The sequence below is a fragment of the Arachis ipaensis genome, chromosome B5, assembly GCF_059453495.1.
Source record: "Arachis ipaensis isolate K30076 ecotype BB chromosome B5, ASM5945349v1, whole genome shotgun sequence".
Classification (NCBI taxonomy): domain Eukaryota; kingdom Viridiplantae; phylum Streptophyta; class Magnoliopsida; order Fabales; family Fabaceae; genus Arachis; species Arachis ipaensis.
This window is the reverse complement of record NC_142440.1, coordinates 73,061,540-73,078,227: the sequence shown is the minus strand read 5'-3', so window position 1 is coordinate 73,078,227 and position 16,688 is coordinate 73,061,540. Positions and strand designations below refer to the sequence as shown.

Sequence of the window (16,688 nt, the reverse complement as noted above, 5' to 3'; positions counted from 1 at the left end):
CTAAATCAGTCTCACAAGAAATATGCTATTGGATAAGAATTCATTATGAATTAGGAGTAGCTATCTTTTTAACCTCTTTGGCTTCATCTTATTTCTATCATTCTCTTAGCTTTCTTAAAGTTCAAGAACTCACTCTGCAAGGCACTCACTCAATTACTATCTACTCCACTAACAGTATTAATAATAAATCAAATACAACTAACTAGCTATCTAGAGAGAGATAAATACTAATAATTAGTACCTGAGCTACATAACAAGAACTCATTCTTTTTTGCTTCCTTCGCCATTGCTTCCGCCGCTTCTCTTCTATTGCATCTTTCAGAATTCCTCCCTTTCTTAATTGCCAGTGATTTTCCCAAACCATTGAAAATTGAAGAAAGATGACCCATTAAAACTTTAAAGAAATTAGCAGTGCTACTGTTGAGCTACTACTTTTCAGTTTTTAAGAGATTCTTCCCGTTGTAACAATTTTTGAGGCTCTGAACAACGAAAATTTAACTCACGGATTAGAAATTCAACACTTCAAGGGAGAGAAAATTTAAATGCATATATATATAATGATGTAAAAAAGAAATCTACGCTTAAATCTCAGGATCTAATATAAAATATAAAAAATAATAATAAAAGAAACTATATGGTCATTCTTATGCTGATTCCAGGTTCCCTTCTTGCAATGCATCTAGAATTTCAATACATAGGAATGGAAATTAACAAAAGAGAAACTCGTAATATTTAGTAACATAGCATCTGGTTATGTTTGGTTTGAAGCTAAAAGCGAAAAGCAATTCAGATGAAGTTTTTGTTATTCTGAATATATATATGGCATTGCTTTCAACCATTGTCTCAAAAACCCAATTGTAGTGTGGACCATGATTTCCTCTTTGAGAAAATAGTAATGAGTATGAACCTGGAAAGACTCCGGTAAATCTATCAGCTTTCTCAATCAACTCTTCGACGGGAAGTGCGGTGATACTTGCATCTTTGTCTTGGCCAAGAAGGGAAGCAGATGGGTACATATTTGTTCCCATTCCAAGTCTTCGGCCTGTCTCCTTAGCAATGGCGAGTTGATCACCTATAAAGAAGAGTAAATGTTAAGATATTAATTCATAATATGGTGTCATTCGATTCCAATAGCTGATTCTACCTATTAGGATAAGGCTTACCTGTAATCATCTTGACATTTACACCGAGATTAAGAGCCCTGCGAATGGTTTCGGTACTGTCATGCCTTGGTGGATCAAATAGTGACAACAAACTAACAAACTGCCATGGAGCTCCAGGGCTGTCCTTTTCTCAGGAACTTCCTGCAATAGCAGAGAAGATGCTTCAGATTTAGATTTTCTTTATTATTATTATTTATAAGAAACTTGGGAACATATACTGAAAAATTAAAGCATGAAGACTTTGATGTAAGAACCTGTCTTGAAACGGCTAGGGAACGAAGGCCTCTTTCGGCGAACTTGTCAATAATGGCATAAACCTTCTTCTTAGCATCATCCCTTAGATTACACAAGTTCATGATCTATTCATTATAACAAATAATATCATATCAGCATCAATGAAACATGCCAGAACCTCTCATAAATCATGAATAAACTAAAAATTGTTACCTGCTCCGGAGCGCCTTTGCTTGCACGGTGTCAGTTTCCATCAGCATTAATGTAAGTCAGAGAAGTTCTCTTGTCAACAGAATTGAAAGGTAAAAGTGAACATCTCTGATTCCAGCCCTTGCCTACAACACAAGGTATATACATGTTCAATTTTTGGCGCGATTTTCAAATAATGAAATCAAGGACACTAAGCTTTATGAAAGAAGTTAAACCTCTTTAGGATCTGCAAGCATTCCAACAATAGCAGCATCAATGGCATCCTGGTTTTTCGGTGCCATTCCAACAATAGTAGGCATAGCAGCATCAATGGTTGTTGCATAGAAGAGTGAGCTATGATGACTGCATACCAAAGGAGAAGGGAACGCCAGGCTCACCCCGCTTCCACCATGCTGTTGTAACCAGAGTCAAAGAAACCCCATTGAAACCCTGCTGTTGCTGTTACTGCTGGGTGTATGAAGAGAAATCAAGCTCCACCGATCCAAATGTGTCCATCACTCAATCTATGTCTTGGATCAACTTATATTATACGTAATTGGAAGTGACAAGAGGTCAAAAGGAGGCCTAAAGATAAGCATGATATGATGCATATATATATGGCTTTATTATTCCTTGGGGAAGATGACTTCCCTTTTTTGTAATTGGCTTCACTTTAGTTACCAACATAATACAATCGCTGAATTCATTCGAATTTATATATTAAGACAAACTAAAGATGAATGAATGTGTTATGCGTTGCAATCATGTCAGTTACGTTGTTACCTTTTTGTATTATAAGACAAGCAAAAAGCAAAAAAGCAATGCATACTTTAGAAAAAAACAAACAGCGCACACAGAAAATGCTACTTCATTCATTAATCATTCATACCCTGAATCTCTCTAAATAATTTGCTCAGAAACTGATTGCCAAATGGTCACACAGGACCTTAGCTTGTTGGTCACAATTCCCATAATTTATTTCATTTGCAATAAGGTATAATCTTCATGCAAAAATTACTTGATGTCTTCATTAGCTACTTTGATTTTATCGAAATCACAATATTATATTAAGTAATGGATAAAGGCAACTGATTATGAGTGGGAGCGCTTAGGCAGGGCATGGGCCATGTGAATGTACTTAATTTCTAGGGCTAAATAATTATTCCTAATGAGAAGGCATGAGTGATGAAAGCCTATAACTAATAAAGATAGAGCTACCTACTGATAATAATGAGCGGGAAAAGAAGCTTTCTTCTTACGATCCAAATGTGTCCATCACTCGCCCCAAGAATTGTTCTTCCTCTAGACAAACCCTTGCGTTGATAAACCAGTTTGAAACCTGCTTCATTCATTTCCAGACATACATTTACATTTTAATTGACAAAGAATTCCCAATACAATCCCATCAACCGAACCATCAAAAAGTTAGCTAGCTAGGGACCTCACTGGGGTTGATTTGCAATGATAGATACTAATAATTCATATAACAGAATAAAGACCGTTTGACTTGCACCTTTTTTTTCCATAGGAAACACATATGCAAATACCTCAAAGGTATAAAGTGTCACATATTTGATATTTGACACAGAACACATAAATCCAACAGTCTAATTAATCACCTTTTCAAGTTTTAACTAATCTGACACTAGTAGAGCCACATTAAAACAACAATGAAGAGATGATGATGAAACAATTTAGTCACAGTTAATTTTGAAATAGTTGAGATTGTGTTTAGTTTCACCATCAATCTCTTTCAATCAATTTCTAGAGTGTTTTTCTCTTTTCTTTTATGGAAATTGAACAACAAAATAAAGCATATACATGCTGAGAATAAAGAACAAGAAACATTTTGACTACTATGCTGAGATTCAAACCAAATTAATTAAATTTATTCATCTAATCTAAGGCAAGCCTAATACAATCGATTAGAATGAAATATTTTCAAGAGAAAAAAGAAAAATAGGGAGAAGGACCTACTTGTGAGTCTGCCGAAGGAGAAACTCGCAGCTCAATAGCTCGATAGATGAGATTTCCAACGTAGGAGAACACCGTAGGAGGAGATCACCGCTGGAGGAGAAGTCACTGGAAGAGACATCACAGGAGGAGACGTCATCGAAGGAGACCGTCACTGGAGAAGACGTCGCAGAAGGAGGTCGCTGCTGGAGGAGACGTTGCCGGAGGAGACCGTCGCTGGAGGAGACGTCGTTGGCAGGAGGAGATCATCGCAGGAGGAGATCGCCATTGGAGAAGACGTTGCAAGAGGAGGTCGCCGCTGGAGGAGACTTCGCCGGAGGAGGTCGTCGTTGGAGAGGATTGTCGCCGGAGGAGAGATCGTGACAGAGGAGATCGCAGTGGCAGAGCTTCAAGATTTCTCTCACAGTGGCAGCGTTTCAATGTAGGAATGAGGAGGTGTTAATTTAGGGTTGGGCATTTTATACAAGTTGATAATGGCGTTTTAAAACTGCCAGAATCCAATACAACTGCTGTTAGTTACAAATTAATTACGGCAATGATGACATGTCATCATGTCATGTTTTTCTATGCTTTTTCATACAAGAAATTGATGATTAGTGCTTAAATATTGCATTCTTTTGTGCTTAAATGGTATATTTCCTTGATATTTTGATTTTATAAATTTTGTAGGAAATGAGTAGAAAAAGAAGCAAAAAAGCACAAATTAAGCTCAAAAAGAGAAAAAAAGAATTTTAAGGCACACTTTGAAGTTTGAGCACGTTTTGGAACTTTAGGCCACACTTTTAAAAGAGTGGCCCATGACCATAAAGCCATGGCATGATAATGCCTTATGCATGCAAAGCCAATGAACCATGGCGTTCATTAAGTGACATTATTAATAAAGCATGCATGCATTTAATTCCATTATTTAATTACTAATAGAATGAATGAATGCTACGGCTAATGAAATCATGCATGAAACTTTAATTACTAATGCAATTGGCTAATAAAACTTAGTTAATGCATTGAATTACTAAGTAAATTAAAGCATGCATTTCATTTGCCATTAAAGCCAATTGGCCAATGCATTAGTAATTAAGTAATAAATCCAATTAAAGCATGCATTTTATTATTAATGCATGGCATTGGCATTGGCTTATTCATTATTAAAGCATGCTACATCTCTTTGTTGGGAACGCCAACACTCATTATCAAGGAGCGCTACGTTGATTGGCCAAACGGAGCGCTACAAGGAATGCCAATTAGCAAGGCAAAACGCTCAAAGAATGGAGCGCTTCGTTCATTGTTTTCACTTTATCGGGCTGGTGGACGAAATTGTGATTACACCTTGATTATGTAAAATTCATTGTTCTTTCTTTCCCTGGTAATGGCGCCAAAAACATGATGCCAATACCATGGTTCACAACTTCGCACAACTAACCAGCAAGTGCACTGGATCGTCCAAGTAATACCTTACGTGAGTAAGGGTCGAATCCCACGGAGATTGTTGGTATGAAGCAAGCTATAGTCACCTTGTAAATCTCAGTCAGGCAGATATAAAATAGTAATGGGGTTTTCGAAAATAACTAATAGAATAAGGATAGAAATACTTATGTAAATCATTGGTGAGAATTTCAGATAAGCGTATGGAGATGCATTCATTCCTCTGAACCTCCGCTTTCCTGCTGTCTTCATCCAATCAATCTTACTCCTTTCTATGGCTAGCTTTATGTAAGGATGTCACCGGTGTCAATGGCTACTTTCAACCTCTCTCGGGAAAATGATCCAAATGCTCTGTCACAGCACGGCTAATCGTCTGGAGGCATCACCTTTGTCGTTGGTTGCATCCTATTCCTCCTTGTGAAAATGGTCCGATGCGCTGTCACTGCATGGCTAATCATCTGGAGGTTCTCGATCATACTGGAATAGGATTTACTATCCTTTTGCGTCTGTCACTACGCCCAGCACTCGCGAGTTTGAAGCTCGTCACAGTCATTCAATCCCAGAATCCTACTCGGAATACCACAGACAAGGTTTAGACTTTCCAGATTCTCATGAATGCCGCCATCAATCTAGCTTATACCACGAAGATCCCAATATCTCGGACTCGGTCCCCTGTATTAGTAATCTAAGAGATATTCGTTCAATCGGAGGTAGAACGGGAGTGGTTGTCAGGCACGCGTTCATAGGGAATGATGATGATTGTCACGTTCATCACATTCAGGTTGAAGTGTGAATGAATATCTTAGAAGTGGAATAAGTTGAATTGAATAGAAAACAGTAGTACTTTGCATTAATCTTTGAGGAACAGCAGAGCTCCACACCTTAATCTATGGAGTGTAGAAGCTCTACCGTTAAAAATACATAAGTGAAAGGTCCAGGCATGGCCGAATGGCCAACCCCTCTGATCTAAGAACCAGGCATCCAAAGATGTCTAATACAATAGTAAAAGGTCCTATTTATAATAAACTAGCTACTAGGGTTTATAGAAGTAAGTAATTGATGCATAAATCCACTTTCGGGGCCCACTTGGTGTGTGCTTGGGCTGAGCTTGAGTGTTACACGTGTAGAGGTCATTCCTGGAGTTGAACGCCAGTTTTGGTGCCAGTTTGGGCGTTGAACTCCACTTTGCAACTTGTTTCTGGCGCTGGACGCCAGAATTGGGCAGAGAGCTGGCGTTAAACGCCAGTTTGCGTCGTCTAAACTTGGTCAAAGTATAAACTATTATACATTTCTGGAAAGCCCTGGATATCTACTTTCCAACGCAATTGGAAGCGCGCCATTTCGAGTTCTGTAGCTCCAGAAAATCCACTTTGAATGCAGGGAGGTCAGAATCCAACAGCATCAGCAGTCCTTCTTCAACCTCTGAATCTGATTTTTGCTCAAGTCCCTCAATTTCAGCCAGAAAATACCTGAAATCACAGAAAAATACACAAAATCATAGTAAAGTCTAGAAATATGAATTTAACATAAAATCTAATGAAAACATCCCTAAAAGTAACTAGATTCTACTAAAAATATACTAAAAACAATGCCAAAAAGCGTATAAATTATCCGCTCATCACGGGCCCTCAAACAAGGCTAAGCAAGGAAGCAAAGTAGTGCTACTTTTGTGCTCTTAACTAAGTGCTACAAGGCTTTGGCAAGGAAATTATCCAAAGTGGCTTCAGCAAGGTTCGAACCAGGCACATGATGAACCAAGAGAAGCGCTACACCAAGCAAGGGAGCAAAGGCATTGGGCGCTCAGTTACTTTACTTCATTGAGCGCCATTACTTCTTGCAAAGAAATTGGCCACATTGAAATGGCTTCACCAAGGCTCAAAATGGGAAACAAATGCAAGCAATGTAGCGCTACGTCACATTTTCTAACTTAGCGCTAAGGAAATTGGCACCAAGGGTGAACCAAAGCATAGTTGGTGAGCGCTCAGTTCACTAACCAAACTGAGCGCTCTGATAAACCCCATTTTGAGAGTTTATCTTGTATCGATTTCAGGGGTTTTATCAATGATTCCACACGCTTTTCATATGAAAATACAAGACTTTGTGTTCCTTTCCTAACTTTTGCCTCATAGATGAAAACATGCTTATTTTGCACTAAATTAGATACATTTCTAATCTTCTCTTGATGCCGTTCGATGCCGTGACCTGTGTGTTAAGTGGTTTCAGAATATAGGGCAGGGATGAACCGGAAGAGAGAAGGAGAATGGGCGCGAAGGAAAGGAGCATGAGAAATTGAGCTTTGGAAACTTCAGCAAGGGCGCGTGCGCGTACTCGGCGCGCCCGCGTGGATTGCGCAGCTAGAAGTCAAAGCCAGAAGCCAAGCCACGAGCCAGCTTGTGTAGCGGCTAGGCCATAACCCCCATGGGCGCGCACGCGTACGCTGCACCTCCGCTCACATTGCAAGATGCCCCAGTGGCGCGCACGCGTGCTTTGTGCGTGCGCACCGATGCTCGAACATGATTTTTTTTAGAAGTCACGTGACCTGGGCGTGGAGACAGTTGGAGATCTCATCTTGGGGGAAGTGCCTTGGTGGGAAGAGCTTAAGAAGACCAAGGGTTTAAGGGTTAAGGACTTTTGGCTCATTTTTAGATGGTTCTAGATTTTTTGGCTATTGTTAGTTACACTCTTGGGTAGAGAGAGAGAGGGAGATTCCAAGCTCTCATTAGGGTTCATCTTCATCCATTTTATGAATTTCCAATCACACTTTGGTGAGATCCATTGCAATTCTCAATTCATTTGTTCATGTTATAGATCTTCTTCTCCAATCTCAATTAGTGATTGTAATTGCTCAATCCTCATAGATCCTAGATTCAACTTTGTAGTTTTGGATTTTTTTCAATTTCTTGAGAAGCTCATTTCCATTGTTGTTCTTTGTTAATTGTTGTTAGTTCCTTGTGTTGAAGCACTTTCAATTCTACTTCCTTCTCATTTTTTTACTATGCCTTTTTTTCCTTGCTCATCAATTGTTTGATAAAATGCCAACATTAGTTATGGAGTAAAAGTTTCTTACTTGGCATAGGGTTTGAGTCATTAGAAAGAGTTGAATAGTTTATGTCAATTGTTGATTTGGAATTAGAAATTGCTAATTGACTTGGAGTGCACTAAAGCTAGATTTCCCTAAGGTGAAAACTAGGACTTGTGACTCAAGTTAGTTACTCTCATTTGACTTTCCTCTATACCTAGGGGTTAACTAAATGAAGCAAGGCCTAATTGTTGTCATCATTGACGGGACTATAAGGATAGAATTTCTAATGCCAACCCTAGGCCAAGTCTTCTAAAAATTGATTGCTTGTTTGCCATTTATTTTGCTAAACCTTCAAAAGAACCACAACAAGGCTTCCTAATCGATAACATGCATGCTCTAGCAATTCCAAGGGAGGACGACTCGGGGGACTAGTACTCTCGGTTATAGATTGTAGGATTGTTTGATGCGAAGTTTGAATGTCGATTAGACTATACTCACGATTATATCCATTATTGAATTCTATATCGGCATGATAAATTTCGTTTATCAAAATGGCGCCGTTGCCGGGGATATTGCTTGGTGTGCCATGTTATTGCTTAGAGTAGTTATGTGTGCATGCATATAGTTGCATTTTTTTGTGATTCTTTGTCCAAGTGACTAACCCCTCATCGTTACCATGAATTTCACTTCCCCTTCATTGCATGACGCGTTCACAACCGAATCCGAGCTTAGTCCCCTTTGATCCGAAAATAGAACGAACTTTGTTTCATATTAGACAAGCTCGGAAGCGGTTAAGGTTTGGACAAGGTGAAGAGGTTTTCACCACCTCAACCACCTCACTAAAAGTGAACATTGAACCGTCACTCAACGAAGGCAATAATCATTCTCCCATCAAAATCACTAACAATTCTTTTCTTGTTTTAGGTACTAACGCCATGGATGCTCCGAGGAGAGTTACTATCAAGGAAGCGGGTGCACCGGATTACATCCTTCAACCCCTTCATGTAACTCACCCCAATTTGAATGCAAACTTTGAACTCAAGACCGCTTTGATCAACCTCCTACCCAAATTTCATGGGCTTCCCGCACAAGACCCTATTCGACATCTCAAGGACCTTCATCGTATATGCTCAACAACAAGACGGGAAGGATCCGATGAGGTTGCTATATGGTTGTTTGCTTTCCCTTTCTCTCTTGAGGACAAGGCTAAAGAATGGTTCTACACTTTATCTAGTGAAGTCACCTCCGATTGGGACTTGCTTAGACGAGGCTTCTTGGATAAATTCTTGCCCCCGGAGAAGATGGATAGGCAAAGGAAGGAAATGTCTTGTATTGTACAAGGTGAAACGGAGCCACTGTACGAGTATTGGGAACGGTTTCGTAAGCTATTAGACGCATGCCCTAATCACATGCTTGACACTCAAGTATTGCTTGGATACATATGTCAAGGGATGCGAGAACAAGATAGAACCCTCTTGGACACCTCTAGCAATGCTTCTTTGTCTAAATATAAAACAACGGAGGAGGCATGGCAACTTATCATTGACTTAGCCGAATCCAATCAACATATGAGACGAAGAGTCAACCGCCCAAGAACCGTGAATGAGGTATCCACTAGTAGTGAAACCACCGCTCTAACCAAATCCTTGAGCGAAATGACATCCGTCTTGAGGCAACTCCAATTGAGCCAACAACAACCACAACAACCTCAACCTCAACCTCAACCATATCAACAACACTCTCCACTCCCTCAACAACACAATCAACAATTGGTCCCTCAAAAAGTGTGTGGCATTTGTTCTTGCTATTCCCACTACACGGATGAGTGCCCAAGCCTTCAAGAGGACAACACTTTGGCGGCTACCCACAATTTCTATGACCGCCCAAATCAAGGGTACGACCAAGGCGGTAATCCTAACCAAGGGCACCCTTATCAAGGAGGAAGCTACAATCAAGGGAGTGGGTACCACAATCAAAATTGGAGAGACAATCATCAACAAGGAAATAGGGACAACAACAACAATGGAGGAGGTCAAAGATGGAACAACAATTCACAAAACCGGCCACTATACAACCAAAACAACCTACCATACAACCAACAAAACCAACAAAGAAACTACCAAACATATCAACCACCACATCAAAGACCACCACCCAACCAATCACAAGCTCCTCAACTCACATATCCAACCGCCCCCTCCAACCAAGATGAAACACTCCGGACCATCATCCAAGGCCAAAAGGAACTACAAAACACACTTGCTTCCGGTCTCACCGGCCTCACCTCTACACTACAAGCTCTTCTTGCACGAATGGACACATCATCAAATCCCACTCCTCAACCCCCAATCCAAAGTGTCATTCCCTCTCAACCTTAACCCAATCCTAAGGGGGGCATCAATGCCATCACCCTGAGATCCGGAACACAATTAAAAGAGAAGGGAGCAAAGGATTCAAATCCCATCACAATCACTCAGGAGGAGGAGAGAATAGATATAGAAGAGGTAGTGGAAAAGGAGACACCACAAGTCATAGTTGAGGATGAAACTCAACCAACAAAAGAGACCCCCAAGACCAAGAGAACCTTGGAAGAAGAAATTGCTCAACCACTCCCATTTCCAACACTTGCAAAGAAAGCTAGGAAGCGCATAGAACTCGACCCCAAAATGGTAGAAATGTTCAAGAAAGTTGAGGTAACCATCCCCCTCTTTGATGCTATCCATCAAGTTCCTAGATATGCCAAATTCCTTAAAGATCTATGCATGAACAAGGATAGAATTCTTGAATTAGAAACCATCCCATTGGGGAGTTCTATTTCCACTTTAATGGGAGCATTGCCCGAGAAGTGTGATGATCCGGGCCCTTGTATGGTCACTTGCACCATCAATGGAGTTCAATTCGTAGATTGTATGTGTGACCTCGGAGCATGTGTTAGCATCATGCCTCTCTCCGTCTACCGGGTATTGAAGTTACCACCACTAAAAAGGTCGACGGCGAGATTTGTCCTAGCGGATAAAAGCATAATAACCGTGACGGGTGTTGCGGAAGATGTATTGGTGAATATCAAAGGGTTGGTATTTCCGATTGACTTCTATGTCCTTGAAATGCCATCAAGTGAAACCGAGAGAGCATCATCCATCCTACTTGGAAGACCATTTTTGAGAACTTCTAGATTTAAGCTAGATGCTTACTCGGGAACATACTCATTTGAGATAGATGGGAGAGTCGTGAGTTTTAGCCTAGAAGAAGCAATGAAGCATCCACCGGAAAATCACTCTCTATTCCGGTGTGACCCAATTGACAACATTGTCGCCGAAGTGCACCTTGCAAAGTTAGATGAGAAGTACATGATTGAAGAGGCAAATGAAGATCCAAGCAAATTAAACACCACACACCATACAAACCATCCGGAAACCCAAACATCAAATCATGACAAAAAGATGGAATTGAAGCCACTACCTCCCCACCTAAGGTACTCATATCTTGATGAAGCCCAAAAGCTCCCCGTGATAATCGCACAAGAGCTAACTCCTCAACAAGAAGAAAAGTTGCTAGAGGTATTGAGAAAAAATAAAAGGGCAATCGGGTGGAGTTTGGCGGATCTAGTGGGAATAAGCCCCCAAGTATGCGAGCACCGCATATTCCTTGAAGAAGGAGCAAGACCGGTCCGACAACCTCAAAGGAGACTTAATCCAACCATTCTTGAGGTGGTGAAAAAAGAGGTCACTCGGCTACTTGAAGCGGACATCATCTATCCTATCTCGGATAGCGAGTGGGTAAGCCCGGTCCAAGTGGTGCCAAAGAACTCTTGAGGGATGCATCTCTTGAACAAAAGCTTTGAGCTAGTGGACGTCCAACTTAAGGACGGTAAACAAAAGTGCTAGGTGGGAGACACCCCACCATGGTAGGATCTACCATTTGTACATAGCCATTGAATTCTTCTTTGATTGATACTTGCTTACTACTTGACTTCATGTTTGGTAGCTAGGTGATCGATGAAGTTGTAGCTAGATTTCGTTTCAAATTTTGTTTCATTTGTTGAGTTCATTTGGTACTTTATCATGTCAAAACATCCTTCTATAGTACCTAAAGTGGTTGTTTGGAGGGTTGGAATGCTGAAAGTGGTGCGAGATCATGCAACTTTGAAAAAGGCACCCTTCCGCGCGTGCGCGCACCTAACGCGCACGCGCCCATGAAGCATTTCCAACCATCCACGCGGACGCGCGATGTGCGCGGACGCGTGGATTGCAAGAAGTATCCCTCCATACATATTCCAGAGAGTTAGGCCACTCTCACGCCCGCACCATGCTTGAGGCACAGGCCGCTCACGCGTGCGCGCACAGGGCGCGTACGCACTCCTTGACAAATCCTCAGATCGACGCGCTAGCACACCTCGCGCGCGTGCGCCGATCACCCCTGTGCACTCCTGGTACATATTCCAGAGAGTTAGGCCACTCTCGCGCCTGCACTAAGCCACCAGCCCACCACCTTTGCCGCGTGCGCGCACTAGGCGCCAACGCGCCCACATGCCCGCAACGCGAGGCACGCGCACGCGCCCATGCCGCGCACGCGTCCCTTGCCCCTGTGCAATCCTGGTACATATTCCAGAGAGTTAAGCCAACCCCAAGCCCATCTCAAGCCTGGGGCATAATCACATTGCCGCGCGCGCGCGCCATCACTCCACCCCGCTTCCTTGCGCTTGCGCGCCCCGTGCGTGCACGCGTGGGTGACCGACGTAAACATAATAGGGAGCACACTTGCTCCCTTCATTCTTCTTCTCCCTTTTTCTTCTTACCTCCTCTACTACCCATTTACCTACTACTATTTCTCCTCTCAAACAACCACCCCCTACCATCACCTCCGGCGACCACCCACCTCCGGTGGCCCCTACATTGCCCCCTCCATTCTCCATCATTCCAACCCACAACTTCCTCCCCCATACCCTTTTTCATCTCTCTCAAGGTACTATACTAGGCTCCCCTCTTGCTCTACTTCTCTCTTTTGCTTCTTAGTCAGTTAATTTCATTCTCTTTTAGGTAGTCTCTTTCTTCCCCCCCCTCTTTTGAGCCCCTCACTTCCTTGGGGTGTGTTTTTAGCTCCTTTTCCATTTAACTCTTCATAGGCACTTGGGTCATAACTTCTCTTGCATTGATGGATGAGATGTGTTGCATGATTTTCTTATAACCACTGTGCATTATAGTGATTAATGTTGGCTTGTGGAATGTTACATTGCTCCCCCCCATCTATTTACATACTACAAAAGGATGCACCCCAAGTGTTTGAAGAAATGCATACATGATACTTTTTGAACTCATTGTGACTCTTGCTTCTTAACTAGTCACTTTTGGGTGCACCTTCACATTCTACAATCCACCCACTCACCATTTCATAAATTGCTTCCCACTTTTGGTATTTGAGGGTGTATGCTTCTCATGCCTTTTCCTTGCATGCCTACACTACCCCTATACCACATGCCAATGATTTGCCTTGCCCATCACATGTTATCTTCGTTACATGTTGCAGCTGTCATGTAATAAGGATACCCATATTCTTACGGCACAATTTCTCATTTGCATAATCATATTCAATTACGCTTCGTTGGGTTTGATGTTATCTCCTTTCTTTACTATCATAGGATGGTCATCAAAAAGAGCAACGGAAAAGCCCTGAAGAAGCCAGCATCCAATAGAGCACGCTAGGAACTAACGGCCAAGCCACTCCTAAAGAAGGCTAAGGGCCCCGTTGATGTTCTAGAGAAGGACAACCCTCCGAAGGATCCAAACAAGTTCCCTAACCGCTACTGCGAACTTGTTTACTCAAGGATGATTGAAAGGAATTATCACCCAGAGCCTCTTCTAGTCCTCCCGGCCCACCTCACTCCGATAGTGATGCCACACATTGACCGGAGGCAATGGAGGTTCCTCTTGAGGCAACCCAAGGAGGTCAATTTATCATGGGTGGTGGAATTCTACACCAACTACCACTCACCCCTTCTCACATCAATCTTTGTGCGTCGGAAGCAAGTGTCAATCACAGTGGAAGCCATCCGAGGAGTCCTTGGGATTGGGCCGTTAGCGGATGGATATGACGCCTATCAAAAAGTCTTGACAGCATGCGACAACCGTGAGTTCGATTGGAACGCAGTCCTCCGCGTAATTGCCTCACCCGAAGCATGTTGGATTCGGGGGACCATAAAGCAAAGACCAAAAGGTTTAGATGCACGCTTCCTCACTCAAGAAGCCACAGCATGGGCCCAAATTCTAGCTCACTACGTGCTCCCAAGCACCCATGGGTCATCCATTACCGCCGAGCTTGCCTTATTGATATGGTGCATCTTAACCGAGAAATCGGTCGACATTTCGCATGCCATTCGCCAATCCATGGGGCGCATTCATGCCAAGGGAAATCTACCATTCCCCGCTATGGTGACCGAATTAGTGGCAGCAGCCGGCGTCCACCGAGAGACTAAGGATAGGAGGACCTCAATCCCGGTCGAGGGCGATGTTATTCCGACCAAGAGGTGCCTCAAGCCTCCGGAAGTCACCAAGGACATTGGACTGCCCACACCAACTCGCAACACCACTACATCATCCACGCCACAAAAATCAGCCACCCAACGCCTTGAAGACCTTCACAAGAAGTTGGACTGTTATGAGAGGCGTAACCAATGCCGATATGCTCACGTGAAGAAACTTCTAAGCATTGTCACCCCACCCATGGAGGAACCAGATATCTCCACATCCACCGCAACTTCAAGCGGAAGTACCGATGATAACGGAGATGAAGGACACTCGGGACTTGGCCATTGCCACCTATTGCGCATCACCTCTAGCACGGAGGACCGTGCTAAGTTTTAAGTGTGGGGAGGTCGGCCGACCGATCTCCGTAGGTAACACCCAAATAAATTTTCATTTTTTGAACTCTTTTGTAGTAGGATAGGTTGCATGATTAGGTTTTCTTTGATATCATTTGCATGATAAGTTTACTTGGTTGGAACAATGAAACTCTCTCTTAGGAAACTAATACTTTGGGGCAACCTTGACATTGCCAATTTTGAATATCTTGATGCCAAACTTGCTTGAAGAACTGTATTTTGGAACATGAATTTTGAGTTAAGAACACAAGCTAGTGAGCTTTGAGCCTTGTTTTGTGGCTACATCTTATAGTCACTTATTCTCCTTCTTGTGTGCAATTATTTTCTCTCTATAAGTGTAATCCTTGCTTTGTTTGAGTCTATATGTCCATTATTCCTTGTATTCATGCATTTATATGATTGAGGCCATCACTTCGTTAGCCCACCTACCAAATAGCCTTACCCTCTATCTTCCCTTGTTAGCCAAGAATTGAGCCTACGCTTAACCCACTTGTTCTTTAAATTAGCACATTACAAGCCTAAAGCGGAAAACCATAATTGTCCTCATTTGGATCTTTGATTAGCTTAGGCTAGTGCGTGTGTGAGTATCATTCAAGCGTGGGAACCTTGGGACATTGGGGGAATAAAAAGGGCAGTTTTGTATTGTTATTGAAAATATTGGGAATTGGGTACATACTCATGTATTGGCCAGATGTAAAACCTTATGCATTGATAAAATGAGAAAAACAAATGAAAAAGAAAATAGAAAAAAATAATATAAAAAGAAAGAAAAAAATAGAAATAAGAAAGAAAAAAAAAAGAGAGAAGAAAGGAATAAAAAGGGGACAAAATACCCTAAAGCAAAGTGCAGCTTAATAAGATCAATGCGTAAGTGTTGTGAAATGAAAAAAAAAAAAAAGAAAATACATGAGTATGTGAAAAAGTGAAGAATGGGTAGTTAGATTAGAACTCAATTGTATAGGATATCATAGGTTAGGTGGAAAGTTTAAAGCTTATCAAAGATTCAAATTTCAAGCTCACTTGACCATATATGCATCCTACCTTAACCCTAGCCCCATTACAACCAAAGAAAGACCTCATGATAGATGTATGCATGCAGGAAATATATGTTGATTGATTAGATGAGGAACAAATCTTGGAAAGCATGATTAGGAGAAAATTGAGAGAATCAACCCTAGACACTCGAGCGAATAGAGTGTAAACACTTCCGGTGAGGGTTCGAAGGCTCTAATTCATGATTCCCGGCTCTCACGAGCATGCTTCATGCGAAGTTGCATATATTGCACTTGATACTCAAAAATTGGTGAATTCCATATATTGACCGCCACCGTGCCCTATATGCTTGCATATATCTTAGGAAGGTTGATTTGTTCCTAACCAAGTAGATGGTAGCACCAGTCGTAGTTGCATTCACGTAATTAGGTTGCACCTCATGAGTCTTATACCTCCATGATCCTTCGGTCTTTTGCGTTTCTCTTGCATTTCTCTAAGCATGAGGATATGCTAGAATCTAAGTGTGGGGAGGTTGATAAACCCCATTTTGAGGGTTTATCTTGTATCGATTTCAGGGGTTTTATCAATGATTCCACACGCTTTTCATATGAAAATACAAGACTTTGTGTTCCTTTCCTAACTTTTGCCTCATGGATGAAAACATGCTTATTTTGCACTAAATTAGATACATTTCTAATCTTCTCTTGATGTCGTTTGATGCCGTGACCTGTGTGTTAAGTGGTTTTAGAATATAGGGTAGGGATGAACCGGAAGAGAGAAGGAGAATGGGCGCGAAGGAAAGGAGCATGAGAAATTG

General features: G+C 41.9%; 1 pseudogene; it reads right to left on the bottom strand.

The window, feature by feature from the left end:
• Positions 1-644: 644 nt before the first annotated feature.
• LOC107640577 (plasma membrane ATPase-like) lies at positions 645-2,938 on the bottom strand (annotated as a pseudogene).
• Between the last annotated feature and the right edge of the window lie 13,750 nt (positions 2,939-16,688).